Source organism: Odocoileus virginianus, chromosome 19 (genome assembly GCF_023699985.2).
Source record: "Odocoileus virginianus isolate 20LAN1187 ecotype Illinois chromosome 19, Ovbor_1.2, whole genome shotgun sequence".
Taxonomy (NCBI): Eukaryota; Metazoa; Chordata; class Mammalia; order Artiodactyla; family Cervidae; genus Odocoileus; species Odocoileus virginianus.
This window is the reverse complement of record NC_069692.1, coordinates 42,200,199-42,215,499: the sequence shown is the minus strand read 5'-3', so window position 1 is coordinate 42,215,499 and position 15,301 is coordinate 42,200,199. Positions and strand designations below refer to the sequence as shown.

Genomic DNA, 15,301 nt, shown 5'->3' with positions numbered 1-15,301 from the left:
ACAAGTAACCACCACAAAAATTCACCAGTTCTTTCTTCAAGTAAAATAAATGAAAACTGCCCTGTAACTATGCAGAGTCAGATCATCAGGAGCTGCCTGGAAAAGAGTGGAGCAGCTTGGATTTGAGACGACATGATCAGCATCAACGTGAGTTTTGTGTTTATTTCAGGTGAAGGTGTGATCTCTGCGCTTACCATCACAATTCACTGGTGAGCCCTAACAGAAGGAATTCCTGAGCTCCCCTCCACGATTACTAAAACCATACATGTAACCTGAGTAGATGTAGGGCTGGGGGGAAAAAATGGCAAAATACTTCAACTTTCACAATACCAGCAAAAATATGAGGAACCGTGGTGATGCTGACCTACATTCTAGGAAGGTTAAAAAAATAGCTGCATGGTAGGACCCTAAATAAATGCAGAATTGCAGAAAGGTTTCATAATGAAAATAATCGTGGTGCTTATTTTGAGATTCTCCCATTTCTAATTTTCTGTATCTGTTTCAAAACACCCTTTTTCCTCTACATAGCACACTTTCATTGCATCTGATGTAAGAATGTACGATTCCATAACCCAGTCATCATTCTCTCACGAACTCTTTCATTCCCATAAAAGAAAGAAAAACCCCTTTTTAAACACAGCGCCTGCATGTAAGCAAATCAGAAGAAGGAGGGAAAAAAATTCATGAATGAGCAGGAGACAGTTTCTTAATGGAATGTTTTAAGGGCCTGTGGTATATAAACAGTAAACAAAAGTGATTCACTAAATGTTAATACTGTTGACCATGATGTAAGAGTTGGGCTTTTTTTTTTTTTTCATGTTGCAAAGCAAGAGGGAAATGAATACCTTGGTAGGAAAAAGTGATACCTTCCTTGGCATTTCAAAATCATTACTCAATGACTCTTGAGCAAGGGAAGCCACCGTAATGACTTTATTTTACCTACCGCAATTATGGGGCACCTCGGAGTAGTTCTCCACCATAACCCACTTCCTTCGCTCACTCCAGCCCTGCTAAATCATCTCTGGAAACCATTAACCGAGACTCCCATTCCAACTTTCCTCTCTTCCCTCTCTTGCTGCCTCAGTCATGCTGGAACCAGGACAAAGCCAACTCGTATTACATCACAGAGCAAACTCCTTTTTCTATAAACCATCTCATTGGTAGTTTACCGCTACTGGAACCCAAGGCTGTCAACAGTGTGGTCTTTGTTTGGTGGGTGTTGCTTGAAAAATTAAGCCAAAAAAAAAAAAAAGACGTTTCCCCTACACCTCTTTCCTCGTGTAAATACAGGCCAGTGGTTGGAGGCGCCTCGGCAGCCTGGCTCCACCCGCAGTGTAAACGAGACATTACCTTATACACAAATGAATCCGTGCATTCCTCATCTAGCTGCCTCCCCGCACATTCCTCTGCTCCCAGCTCACACCCCGGCCTTCCCCTCCTCTTTCCTCTGCCCCCACCCTCCCTTTTTTTTTTTTTTTCCAATTTCCATTGCCTCACTGTGTTTTTGTGTAAATGATCTCACATGACTCAACAAATCCATCTGCCTGAAGCAGGCCAAGTCTGGAGCCCTCCCAGGAGGGAGGAGAAGAATTGCTTTGTGGAAAGGACCTGGAGCGCTGCCCTTTCTCTGGCTCGAATTACCCGCCTGTCAGGCCTGACGGATTTGGCTAAAAATAAAAGGAAGCGGGCCGTGAAAAGCAGATGAATGGGCTCAGCAGTTCCTTAGATAACATGGGCCTGCTGTGGCCCAAAGCACCCCAAACAGAAACTTCAAATGTGGGGCTTGCAAAGGCCAGGGATGGGGTGTCCAGGTGAAAGTGGGGGCACAGGGACTGAGGTTAGATTTTTGCCTGAGGACTTGTGTGTGTGAGAAAGAGACAGAGAGAGAGATATACTCATACAAAAAGGTCCTCAGAAAAACAGTAGTTTGGTGGCGTGAAGGCCTGGCTCATTTAAAAAAAGAAAAGAAAAGAAAAAAAAATATTGTTTCCACTACAAAATTACCCTTCTTCCCACCTCCCAACACCAGACATTTTAAGCCTCCCTATGATGTCACTTCTATATCCTGAGCCAGCACAGAGCTCAAAGTCTTTCTTGTGAGTGGATGCCCAGCGCCCGCCCGCAGTGGGTATTAAGCACTTAGGTTGGCAATGTAATGACACAGTGTAACAATCTGTAATATGAAGCAGTCAGCAAAGCCCTGGCTCGAGGAGCTGTTTCTCCCAACCATTAACCATATGTTTGGCTCCCCAGCTCGCGGAGCAGAGCACCGTTCCAGCTCACCATCTGGTTTCTATCCACACAAGCAACTGCAAGGCACAGACCATCTCCCTCTGGGGCGGTGTTTCTTTTTCTCCCTGTTCCGTTCTGCCCTTCCCCTTTCTGCCTCCCAGCTCCTTCGGTTCCCTGGGCTAAGGAGCTCTCTGCCATTCATCACGTGCAAAGCAAACTTTACCTGGCGGCAGCGAGCCATTAAGAAGGCGCAGCTGTATCGCAAACACACCCGAGGACCGCTTCCCGTCCTCCGCCGCCCCACGCGGCCCCTACCCTTCCTCACTCCTACTGAGGGCTGACACTCGATCCAGGATGTTAAAAATAGGTACATTCTTGACAGATCCAGGGGTGGTTGTGGTGCCCTTCACACTCACTCCATATTCTGGGCTTTTAACCACCACACACACACACACCCCCAAGTTTGCCTCTGCATTCAATTCTCATGACATCAGTCTCACCCAGAAGACACACGGGCTACAAATAACCAAGTCCAGCAAAGGACTCTGCTCCTTTCTCTGCCCTCAAGGATTCAACCCCACGTGTGTATTTTTCTTTCTTTCTTCTTTCCCCTATGGAGCCTAAACTGAAAGAGATGCCACCTCAGAAGAATAAGAGCCCACAGCCTTTTTCAACAAACTGATAATTTGCAAAACTCATGCTTATTGACATTGGCATTTTCATCGAACACAATCATAACAGGGAACAGACTATCGGAATTCAGAAGCTCTTCTTGCAACGTCTCCCAAGTATTTATCTCAGATTTTCTCCTTTACATGATTTCAGGTAGTTATAACTGCTTTGTTTTTGGGGTTTTTTTTGTTGTTGTTGTTGTTTAAGAAGAGATAGTGTTGGCAAGCAGAAATTAGATAAATTTTGCCCCTGTCCCGTTCCCACTAGAATTGTATGTGTAACATCAGCCCATTTTACTGAATTAGGAACTGAAAGTTAATTCTTTCCCACACTTTAAAAAAATTAAAAGGCTGGCTTCTCACATACCAAGAAGAAAAGGAAGAGTATCATTAAAAAGTGATTAAGCAGAATGTCAGATTTTATCAGTGTGGCAGTACTATGGAGGTTCAGTCGGGAACACTGTTTATTCAGGCTAACAAGGGTGTCAGGAGGCCACTACCTGAGCGGACGGACATCTCACACCCGCTGTCCTTGTCAATCCTCGTTTCGTGATTTGAAATACGCCTTTTGTTTGCTATTTCCCCAATATGTCCCCAATAAGGGACATTAAAATTCTGCTGCCCGCAGGTTTTAGAAAATGATAGAAAAGGAACTTTCAATTTCAGAAGCCTTAAGAAATTGTCCATAGACGATGGGTTCAATTGAATGCTGTTTTTCACCCCCAAACCATAGTACACCCTTAAGATGAATTACCATCGTCACCACATCACTAATAAAAACGAAGAAAAATGATCAGTTCACAACTTCAACATTTTCATAATTTACCTCTGCACCACCATCAATTTATTACAAAGTATCAGGCTGGCCAAATTGTTTGGGAAGTTATAGGAAAACCCAAATGAACTTTTTGGCCAAGTCAATACTTAGGATTTCCATAAATACTGATGCTCCCAGCCCAATTCTACCAGGATCCCTGTCGGGGCTGGGGGAGGAGGGGGACCTAGGCATTAGAATTTCTGAAAGCTTCCCAGCTGTAGGTATTGGGCAGCCAGAGTTGAAAAGTCTTGCTCTGTGTGAACTTGCACCACATTAAAATTAAAATGAAACCTTTGGAATGGCAATATAAATGAGATTTGGGATTAGAACAGTGGCTTTCAAACTTGGTTAGAAGTGAAATCTTCAATCAAGCCAAATCTTATATGAAATCTCTCTAAACGAAATAGTAAGTGGTCATTTGTATGTCTATACAATATCCATGAATTTCATAAATTCAAATGGATAATTTTTTAAATCACTACGTCAACCAGTGAGACCAAAGAGGCCATTTCATTAAACATCAAAGTCTGAAACTGATCAACTGAGAGGTCCAGAGCTCTCCACCTCTGCATCCAAGTGTTCGCACGGCTAATGGTTCAGATGATCAAGGCTGGATGCATGTGAAAACAGCAGTGTGTGCAGTAGGGTAAAATTAATTCGTAAATTAATTTAATAAATGTCAATTAAATGGCTAGTACACACCAGGTACTGCCCTCAGGGGGTCACTGGAGGAATAAATTGCAGCCTTCTCCCTGAAGAAGCCTAGTTGAGAAGACACCTCATGGCCCCACAGCAAGACCATCACAGTAATGGAGGTACCAAAGCTTGCTATGGGGAAATGTGGCTAATTCCGTCTAGGGAGACGGGGCATAACTTCAGCAGCATGGGACAATTAAGTCCTAAAAATCTGAGTAGGAATTTTACAGCTAACAAAGAAAGAGAAGGACAGCTCAGAATGAAGGAACAGAATGTGGGGGGAAAAAACCCAACAACAACCACCCGTAAGTATAAATAGGTTTGGTGAGTGCTGGGGGTTATGAGAAATTCTGAGCAGGGGAAGAAGGACTGGGATTTGAGACTGAAAAGGGAACTGAGCCTAAGTTATTAGAAACTTCAAATGTCATGATACAGTGGAGACCAGCGCTGAGGGACAGGAACCTAAGGCGAACCACTCACGTAACTTCAGATTTTCCAGCAGTCATGTTAAAAACGTAAAAAGGAACAGAAGGAGTTAATTTTAATGATATGTTATTTAACCCAATAGGTCTGAAATATTACCATTTTGATATGCATTCAATATAAAAATTATTGAGATATATTACATTTTTATACTCTTATTTTTTAATTTTTTATTAAAGTATAGTTGATCTACAATGTTGTGTTCATTTTGCTGCGCAACGAAGTGATTCAGTTTTACATATATGAAGAGTCTTTTTTTTTTTTAATATTCTTTTCCATTATGGTTTATCACAGGAGATCGATGACAGTTCCTGGTGCTACACAGTAGGACCTTTTGCTTATCTACTGACCCCAAACTCCCAATCCATCTCTCCCCGACTCCCCTGCTGCCATGGAAACCACAGGTCTGCTCTCTAGGTCGGTGGGTCTGTTTCTGTTTTATAGTAAGTTCATTTGTGTTACATTTCAGATTCCACATATACGTGATATCATGTGGTTTCTACCTTTCTGACTTACTTCACTTAGTACGACTGTCTCTAGTTTCTAGCCATACATGAGTTTTTTTAGAATAGGGCATGGTTTTATACCTGTGACACATCTCAACTCAGACCGGCCACATTTTTTTTTTTTTTTTTGAGGGTTCAGGAGCATTTTAATAGTGCTCTAATATTTAGATATATACCAATTTCTTTTACATCAGCCTTGATTAATTTACTTATTGTTAACATGAATTCAAAGCAGACATACAGTTTCTTTTATAGTAGAGCAAATTTGGAAATAGACACAATTTGCCATCAGCAAATCTTAATCTTCAGAAAACAACATCTCCACAAGGTTGGCCTGAAGACACTGAGATTCTACCAGTTTTTGAGGTGTTCCATACTTAAGTAGTGTAGGCACTGCAGTTAATTTCAGGTTTTTCCTGAAGTCATTATTTGGATCTTTCTAATAAGGTTTTTCTCCTACTTGGCAGTAGATGAACACACATCCTTCACCAACATGCTTCAGCCCCTCTCGTATGACTGGTTCAGCCTGCACGCAGTCGGGGCACCAGCTTTTCCCTTCGGCGTCCTTAGAACCAGAAAAGTAGGCGAAAATGGTCTTGCCACTGTGCTGCTCCACCACCTGCATGAAATCCTCGTAGCCGGACACGCTCACCTCCTCGTAGCTGGCCATCCAGACCGGCCACATTTTAAGAGCTCACGAGCCACGTGCCGCCAGCACACTGTCCGAACAGCTCGGGTCTGCGTCTGACCGTGCAGGCAGTGACGGCCGATGGCCTCGCTGCGACAGGTCTCAAGAGGAGACCAGTGCAGCGACAGCGTGCAGAAGCAGACGGAAGACTGGGTCTTGGAGAGGCTGGCGAGGCTGCTTCCAGGGTCCAGGCCAGGGAAGAGGAGAAGGATGACACTGGGTCCAGGACCGCCGACCCGGCATGGCAGTGGGATGGCATGGAAGGGCCCGAGTCAGAACACTTTTCTAGACAGAATCCAGAAGAACTATATAACTAGCCACTTACCCACCCAGAAATCTACACTCAGAGGAGACTCAATGCCATGCCTGGCATGTAACTGACCATGCTGTATTTATCTAACCGGAGGAATTCACTTGTTCAATTTATGACCTCACTGGAATCTGAAAAACATTGGTACAGACATGGTACAGACTTATCGACAACTCCTTTATAACAGGTTCAAATATAAGCCAAGATAGCAGAAAACACTCAATTTCAAGGTTAATTTGACAGCCTGATTCAATGCGTCAATGGTCTCAATGTGTTAAAATTTGGCATGTAAGTAACACATTTAAGTGTGCATGTTTTTAAATTAAGGTTATAAAAAATGCTCAAATACATTAAAAATAAAATGCAAATGAAATAAATGCTTGCACACCCCCTTAAGTATCTCCAGGGAACTTCAGCAGATCATAGTTTGAAGACTGTTAGTTCGGGGCCTTCAAGGTCAAAAAGTAAATATGAGAGCAATACTCTGCCCCTACTCCATAAAGATCATCAGATCATTCCCATACTGAAGCTGGGAGGAGATACCATTCCTCATTATCCTAAAAAAAGTAGGGAAACTGAACAACCAAACTGCAGAAAATGCACTAAGATTCTCTAGTAAATTAGAATTTAAAAGGCTATGACTCAAATCGGAGACATATCACTCACTTATCAACATTGTTCATTCACTAATTCACCCAGCAGTATTTACCGAGCACCTACCATGTGTCAGGCATGAGACTTGGGATACATCCATGAAGAAAACAGACAAAATCCCCTACCTTCATGGAATTTAGAGTCTAATGGTAAACAAAACAAGAAACGTAATAAATGACTTTTGTTATAAGGTGGTGCATGCATACTAAGTCGCTTCAGTCATGTTGGACTCTGTGAACCCAGGCTCCTCTGTCCACAGGATTCTCCAGGCAAGAATATAAGGTGGTAGGAGCAATAAAAAATTGACTGGGGTCAGAGGAATTGGAAATGGGGTGAAAGAGGAAGCCTGCAATTCTAAATAGATGCTCAGGGTGATGAGAAGATGAAAATGCATCAGAGCTCACATAAATCACAGGCAAGACATCAGCAGTGTGTTTGTGTGTGTGTGTTGGAGGGGGGGCGGTGTATGAGTGTGCATTATAAGAACAAAAGTTTGCTTTTATCTGAACATGAAATGAAGTTTGGATAAGGCCTTCATTCATTTGATTTGCCATCAAGAACTTCCCTTAGCCTCCCATTTCTCTCAATCACCGCAGTTAAAAAACACAGTTTGTGGAAAATATTTTAAAACTACAGCGCCTTCCATGAAGCAAAAGGCCTTCCCTAGACGCCTGCTGAGCAGAAAGTATCTGCCATCGTCAGGAATACACTCTACATACCCTCCAGTCTGCATGATCCACTAGCCACGTCCCACCCACACACAGACCCCAGCCGACCAGCTCAGCAAATGTGCACCAGCTCACACTCTGTAAAACAATGGGGTCTTTCAGGCCTTACAATCTTGTGAAGAAACGGGCTGAAACGTCATGGGAAAAATTAGGAAATATCGGAGGAAAACAGCTCACAAAGTGAGGGGTGGAACCACAGGCTCACAAGTTCTAAGTCCTGAACAAAGAGAAACAACCGTGACAGTCCCCGCCTGTGCTAACCCTTCCTTTTCAAAAGAGAGGCATCCCTAAGTCCCCTTTCTCGTCTCGGGGATTACAGCAGCAAGACGTAGGCAAGACATCAGAATGAGGAAATTTTCAACCTCAAGAAGCAGGGTTAATTTCAAAAGCTTTACCCTCAAGAAAACCAATCCAAATAACCAGCCTTGTTCAATGAGCCATAGCACCAACGTGATTACAGACCAACTGGACTTCAACCACCACACAAAGGAAAACAGAAACTCCTTCCACTATACCATATATTTTTTTTATCTCTTCCCAAGTATTCTTGCTATGAAGTCTCATACGACTAGCCCCACCTTGGCAAGCCTTTCTCATCACCTGCCACACCCAGTTTACACCTTTCCCAACTGCCTAGCAGGATTCTGTCTCCCAACCTTTGCCAAAATCTGTTCCACTTGCAAATCACCTGTCTCCTGCGTGTGTTAGCCGCTCAGTCATGTTCCACTCACTTGCGACCCTATGGACTGTAGCCTGCCAGGCTCCTCTGTTCAGGCAAGAATGCTGGAGTGGGGAGCCATTCCCTTCTCTAGGGATTCCCAACCCTGGGATCGAACCCAGGTCTCCTGCAGGCAGATTCTTTACTGTCTGAGCTACCAGGGAAGCCTTATCTGTCTCCTCTTACCAAACAACATCTCTATTGCCTTAAAAACCTCAGTTTGAGACCCAGCACCAACTGCAAAATGGATTTCCAGATTAATCAAGTACATTTGCAAACCTGTGAACAAACTCACCCTTCTGCTTTAATACTTCTTTATTTAATCCAACTGTATTTTCCAATGGATAAGTTAATCAAACTTTTCTAAACTCCCTAAGGAGAAAATTTGTACCATATTTCTGTCTGTAAGATTTTATCAACTGTTAAGCACTGTAGGCATTGTCAGTTGTCTCCCATGATGGTCAAATTGTTTTGAGGAAAGACTCATAAGTAGTTTATTATTATAAAGCACTATGTGGAAAAGGTGTTTATTTTACTCTTGGAAGAAAAAAACAATGTATATTAAAATAATAAAAATGCTTCAGAATGTAAAACAACTTCAAAGGAAATTATATCTCATAAATAAGGGAGTCCAGGGATTTCCCTGGTGGTCCAATGGCTAAAACTCCATGCTCCCAATGGAGCCCAGGTTCCACCCCTGGTCGGGGAACTAGATCTGGAGTGCCATAGCTAAGACCCAGCATAGCCAACCAAGTAAATAAACATTTTTTTAAAAGAAAGAAAAAAAGAAAATAAGAGAGTCCAGTGGGGCTGAGAACCTTACAAAGATACTTCACAGACATATCATCAGTATTACTCCATGAGCCTAAGCATAAGAACCACTTCTGGAGAGAAACCATCATTTGACAGAGAGGTAGAATTTGGAGTCAGGTAGGGAACTGAGCAAAATTAAATGTCACTACTGCTGGCTAAAAAGCAAAAGAGACACTGTCAGAGGTAAAATGTAAGTTCACCAAGTCAGGCCACAGAAGTGCTTCTATAGTCAACACCCTTGTGAACTTACAGACCAAGTTCTTAAACCACTGGTTCCAACTGCTGCACATTAGAATCACTTTGGAGAGCTTTTTAAAAGTTCACTGCCCAGGTCACATTCCATGCTAATAAAATCAGAATGTCTGGGCAGGAGTTGGGCATCCATGGTGTTTAAAAATCCCCAGGTCATTCCAAAGTACATCAAGGTTTTGGATCCACAGTCCCAGTCTCTCCTGGCAGAGCACAACATCCGACATTAAAGAAGGCAATGGCTCCAGTCCAAAGTTGGGGCTTCCCAGGTGGCGCTAGTGGTAAAGAATCCATCTGCCAATGCAGGACTCAGGAAATGCGAGTTTGATCTCTGGATAGGGAAGATCCCCTGGAGGAGGAAATGGCAACCCACTCCAGTATTCTTGCCTGGAGAATCCCATGGATGGAGGAGCCTGGTGGGCTACAGTCCACAGGGTCACAAAGAGTCGGACACGAGTGAGCTTGAGCATAAATTACAAACAGCCCGGGGTAGCTGCCTGTTAAGTGGGAATCACCCCCTTGTTTCATCTTCTTTGATTTTCATATCGTGGTCCACTACACAGGCTTTCTGTTTGTTTTTGTTGTAGTTGTTTTGTTTTTTGGCCACGCTGCACGATTTGAGGGATCTTAGCTCCCTGATCAGGTATCGAACAATCCATGCTGCCTGCAGTGAAAGGACAGAATACTAACCCCTGGATCACCAGGAAAAGTCCCAGTCACATATGAGAGTCCCTCAATGAACCTGAGGCTTTGAGATTTAGACTAGGAAAGGGAAACCAGGCATGAAGGTAGGTACAGGCCCTGAGAGCAACAATAATACTTGGAATGTGGCTCATCAGATGATCAAGTGACCTGGCTTCAGAGTCAGCAGCCTGGATGCAAGGCCTCGGCCCAGTCACCAGTTAGATGCGGGACTGTCCACATCTACCCAGTCAAAGGACCCAAGTGGTTCACCTGGGACAGGGGTTCTTAGCCTGAGGTGCTTATCAGCTTACAACCCCAGATCCTGAGAGGTCTGGAATGGGGTCCAGGGACCCATAGATTTTAAGATTTTTTTTTTTAATGTGGACCATTTTAAAGTCTTTATTGAGTTTGTTACAATATTGTTTCTGTTCTATGTTTTGACTTTTTGGCCATGAGGCATGAGGATCTCAATTCTCTGACCAGGGATCGAACCTGCATCTCCTGCATCAGAAGGCAAAGTCTTAACCACTGGACCACCAGGGAAGTCCCGGGGATCCACGGATTTTAGAGCTTTCCAGATGACTGTTGTGTCATATGAATGTGGAGAACCACAGCAGAGAGATTACGAGAAAGGGCTCTGAGGCTGTACCACATGGGTCCAAATCCCTGCTCCCCGTTACTGGTTTGGGTTTGGTTTCATTAATTGTGAAAATGAAGCTAACGGATGACACCACCTGTCAGGAAGCTTAACTGATTGACCTCACTGGATTATTGTTAAGGATCTGTCATGATACCTGGTAAATGGCAAATGCTCAATTTTACATTATCACATACATACGCATATGTTTATTTGTCATAGGGTTAAGTGGCATATGAATATAAGGTGCTTGGCACTGTCTCCACTGAGAAGTGCTCAGTAAATATTAGCTAGGCTGATGCTGACAATAGTGATGGTGGAAAAACTTACTGGACCTGGCTATCTTCTGTTTGGGATTTCATCTTCTCCTCATGGCATGGCAACCTTCGCTACAGAAATAAAACCTAAAGTATATGAGGGTGGGGAGGAGCCTTTCTGCTCTCTCTTCACTATCTGGAGGCCCACTAACCAGCAAGGGCACTTGTGCTGCAAGGACATGATAGGAATGCGGGTTTAATGGCAAAGAAGAAAAATGCGGTGAACCGCCCCTCCCCAAGTGATGATTAGCAGCAGAACTCGACAGCCGGAGGAAACACCAGCGCCTCATTTCCTAGGGGGAGCCCAGAGTGGAAACGAGTTGTGTCCAAGGTCACACTCTGTGGCAGAATCGGGATCTGACTTCAGCACAGAGCCCTTCAGTCTCTAGGTGGCTTCCATGGAGCATCCTTGGTGACAAGCATGTCTGGGAGGCCGCGGTACCCGAGGCCAAGGCCAATGTGAGGGGTGAGGAATGTGGTGCCCTGTTTCCCCACCGCTTCCTTCCTCACTTGACCAATGCCCTTCCCTGATCCAGATTCCACACCCTGCAGGCCATTTCCGTCTGAGATGGAGGATATGGACACTAGAAAGCAGCTGTGATCTGCTCTGCGGCCAAATTGTTTTCTCGGGGATGTTCGGTTCCAATTTTCTAATATAAGACAATTTAAAAAAAGGTTTAATTGCCCAATGTTTCATTGGCACAGAACTGTTCAGTGGTATACATATATTAAGGAATACTTGCATAGCTTTTATCCACTGAGCAAGGACAGGAAATCCTGTCTTCCAGCTGCTGAGTCTCAGACCACTCCATCTGAATATTCTTGCTGACAAATGTGACCTTGTCTCAGTTCCGAAGAATTTAAATATTCCTTCAAAGTCATTTCTGTTTGATCTTAGCAACGTGACCAAAACGCAAATTCAAATACCACTTATTAAAAGTACAACATTGATGTCCAGTAACCAGTTCCCCCCTCCGATTCCAATCCAGTGACCCTGGGCTGGAACCTAATCTAAAAGATTACAAAGCAACATCCTGATGAGTTGTCATGGCAACCCCTAGATGTCAGATACCCCATGTCCCAGGGCTGTAAATTCTCATTTTTAGTCTACTCATATCCTACTACTTCATGTATAACAACCAACTAAAATACAATTTGATATGTCAGTTGCTAAACATAATAAGAGATGCCACTTACTATTATAGCCAATAATAAAAGATTTCTAGTTGCTTCTGTTTTCAAAGATACTGCAAATCACTATGTACTCCAAGTCCACTGGACTGGTCCTCAAAGAAAGGCTATTTAGCCAGAATTCCTCCATTTTTACTTAATTAGTCAATATTTAAGAGCGCCTTGGAGATGAAAAGAACTCTGGTGAAAGCTTGGCATTATTATTTTCTGAACAGAAGGAAATGCACTGATCTTCAAACTTTCAATAGACACAGTATATTTGATCCAAAAGAGAAAACCCACACACACGAAACCCTGACTGTGATCCAAGACTTTCAAGGGCAGAAAGCTACAACAAGGGTGCCTTGCAAGACCTTCGATTCTTTACAACTAAGGAGGAGAGAGATTCGTATTGTTGAAATAGATAACGTAACATCTTGTTTTAATCGGCAGTTTTGTTGAACTGTTGAAATCCTAAGCCCCGGTAAGTCAAAATGTGACTGTATTTGAAGACAGAGCCTTTAAAGAGGTATTTAAGGTGAAATGAGGTCACTGGGGTGGGTCCTAATCCAATCTGACTCGTGTCCTTATAAGAAGAGGCGATTAGGACACAGATGCAGGCAGAGGGAAGACCATGTGATCTTCAGTCATCTACAAGCCAAGGAGAGAGGCCCTGAGAAGAACCCCACTCTGCTGACCTTTTGACCTAGGACTTCCAGCCTAGATACAGAAAGAGAAATTTCTGCTTAGCTGCACGGCCTGGGGTGCTTTGTTACGGCAGCCCCTGCAGACGAACACGTTTCCAGCTTTTCTGCTCTATGTCAATTCCCCAAGAGTGGCTTTATCTCAGGCACAGTGGGGTCAAACTTTCCCCTGCAGGTCTGTCTTCACCTGGAGCCCAGCTGGGGTTCACTGAGTTCACACGCCCGCAGACTGGGCTCTAAGACAGTCGGGAAAGATCTCTCCTGAAAGTCCCATTAGCTAGAAAACATTAAAGCCTCCTCTGTAAGTAGCCAAGCTGATTGCTAGAGCTGTTTGCTTGTTTTTATTTTCTTTGCTTATCATTGAGCATTCTGCTGATGAGAAAAGAAATGTCCAAAAGACGAACAGCAGGCCCAGAGGGAAAGCGACAGAAAGGCATAGATGATACACAAACCAGATTACCCAGTCTTGAAGTAATCCAGAAGTAGACCTAAGATACATCACACTGCATGGGCGTTTAATCCTAAAAGTAAGCAGAATGCAGAGAGGTGTATAGTTGCGTGCCTGCCAACAACTTTGAACCAACATTAACCACTACCTATGTGGAGGTGCAAGTTCTTTCTCTGCTAAAATTCTATAAGGCCTTTTCTCCCTTTAGGTTTTGAAAGTCAATTTCTACTACACGTCTCTTTCCATTTTCACAACAGCTGCCAGAAAGTTCAAAACCACACTCTTGGCATGTCTCTAGCAAATTCATAAATGATCTGATTTTTTTTTAATTATTGTTAATTCCTAGGCTCATTTTCCAGCTTTTTGTCATTGGCTTTAATGGGGTGTATTTTGGAGTCAAATGTCTAAGTCGCTTTAGTTGTGATCAACTTTTTGCAACCCTATGGACTATAGCCCATCAGGCTCCTCTGTCCATGGAATTTTCCGAGCAAGAATACTGGAGTTGGGTGCCATGCCCTCCTCCAGGGGAATCTTTCTGACCCAGGGATCAAACTCGTCTCTTATGTCTCCTGCATTGGCAGGCAGGTTCTTTACCACCAGCAACATCTCGGAAGCCCCAGATGTTACCTTTTTATAATAATGTGTGGTATTATTAACTAGACAGCCTTCATTAAGCCTCAAATATTTACAGGTGTTTCTCTTCCAGAGCCTCTTATGGATCCGTGAGATGGGAGATTTCATGCTCAAACGAAAATCTGCTTCAGTTCAGAGAGAAGCTAAACAACATCAATTTCTTATACTTGTTTTAATCACAATGTGAATTTATAAGGTAAAACAGAGAAGAGAGCTATGCTAGGAAGCTGGGACCGTGACAAAGCCAGCCTTTTGTATTCAGTTGCTTGCACTCAGGATGTTGGCCGGCACCCAGAAGACACATAAATTCCTTGGGGTAAAGGATTTATTGGACTACCGGACCCCTCCTTTCCTCCATGGGAGTGTCACCGTGGCAGACCCACAGTGAAGCCTGTCCTTGGTAAAGTCTTCCACCTGCCTGGATGGACCGTGTCTGCCTACATCTGCCAGTGCACACAGGCCGCCAGGCCAGCTCCACGTCCAGGAACACCTACTCGGCTATTTACAGTGCTGGCTTGGCATGACACAGGCCTGGGTTTGTAGTTACTGACTCTGTGATCCTAGGCAAAATATTAAACACTCTCTGAGTCTCAGGTGCCTCATCTGAAAGTTGGGATAGTGTTGGAAGTCCCTACTGGGGTTTGCGTGAGGATTAAATTAAATAACACACACAGGTCCTAAGTAACACGTCTGGCACACTCGGAAACGTTAACTATTAGCATTACCATCCTTTTAAAATTAATTTTCATTAAAGTATAATTGATTTACAATGTTCTATTACTTACTGCTGTACATCAAAGTGACTCAGCTACACAGAGACAGACACACACTCTCTCTTAGATTCTCCACCCACATAGAGTCATTTCTGCTGCTGCTATTTAATCGCTAAGCTGTGTCCGACCCTCTGCACCCCATGGACTGTAGACCACCAGGCTCCTCTGTCCACGGAATTCTCCAGGCAAGAATACTGGAGTGGGTTGCCACTTCCTTCTCCAGGGGATCTTTCCGACCTGAGGATTGAACCCGAGTTTCCTTCATTGGCAGGCAGTTCTCTACCACTGAGCCACAGGGAAGTCCACATAGGCTATTACAGGGTATTAAATAAAGTCCCCTGTGCCATGCCATAGGTTCTCATTAGTTATC

At 43.7% G+C, this 15,301-nt stretch overlaps 1 protein-coding gene and 1 pseudogene across 6 annotated transcripts in view; both read right to left on the bottom strand.

The window, feature by feature from the left end:
- Positions 1-15,301, bottom strand: part of BACH2 (BTB domain and CNC homolog 2) — a 373,875-nt gene that overhangs the window by 290,158 nt on the left and 68,416 nt on the right. The window lies entirely within an intron of this gene.
- On the bottom strand, positions 5,585-6,096 carry LOC139029708 (thioredoxin domain-containing protein 17 pseudogene; annotated as a pseudogene).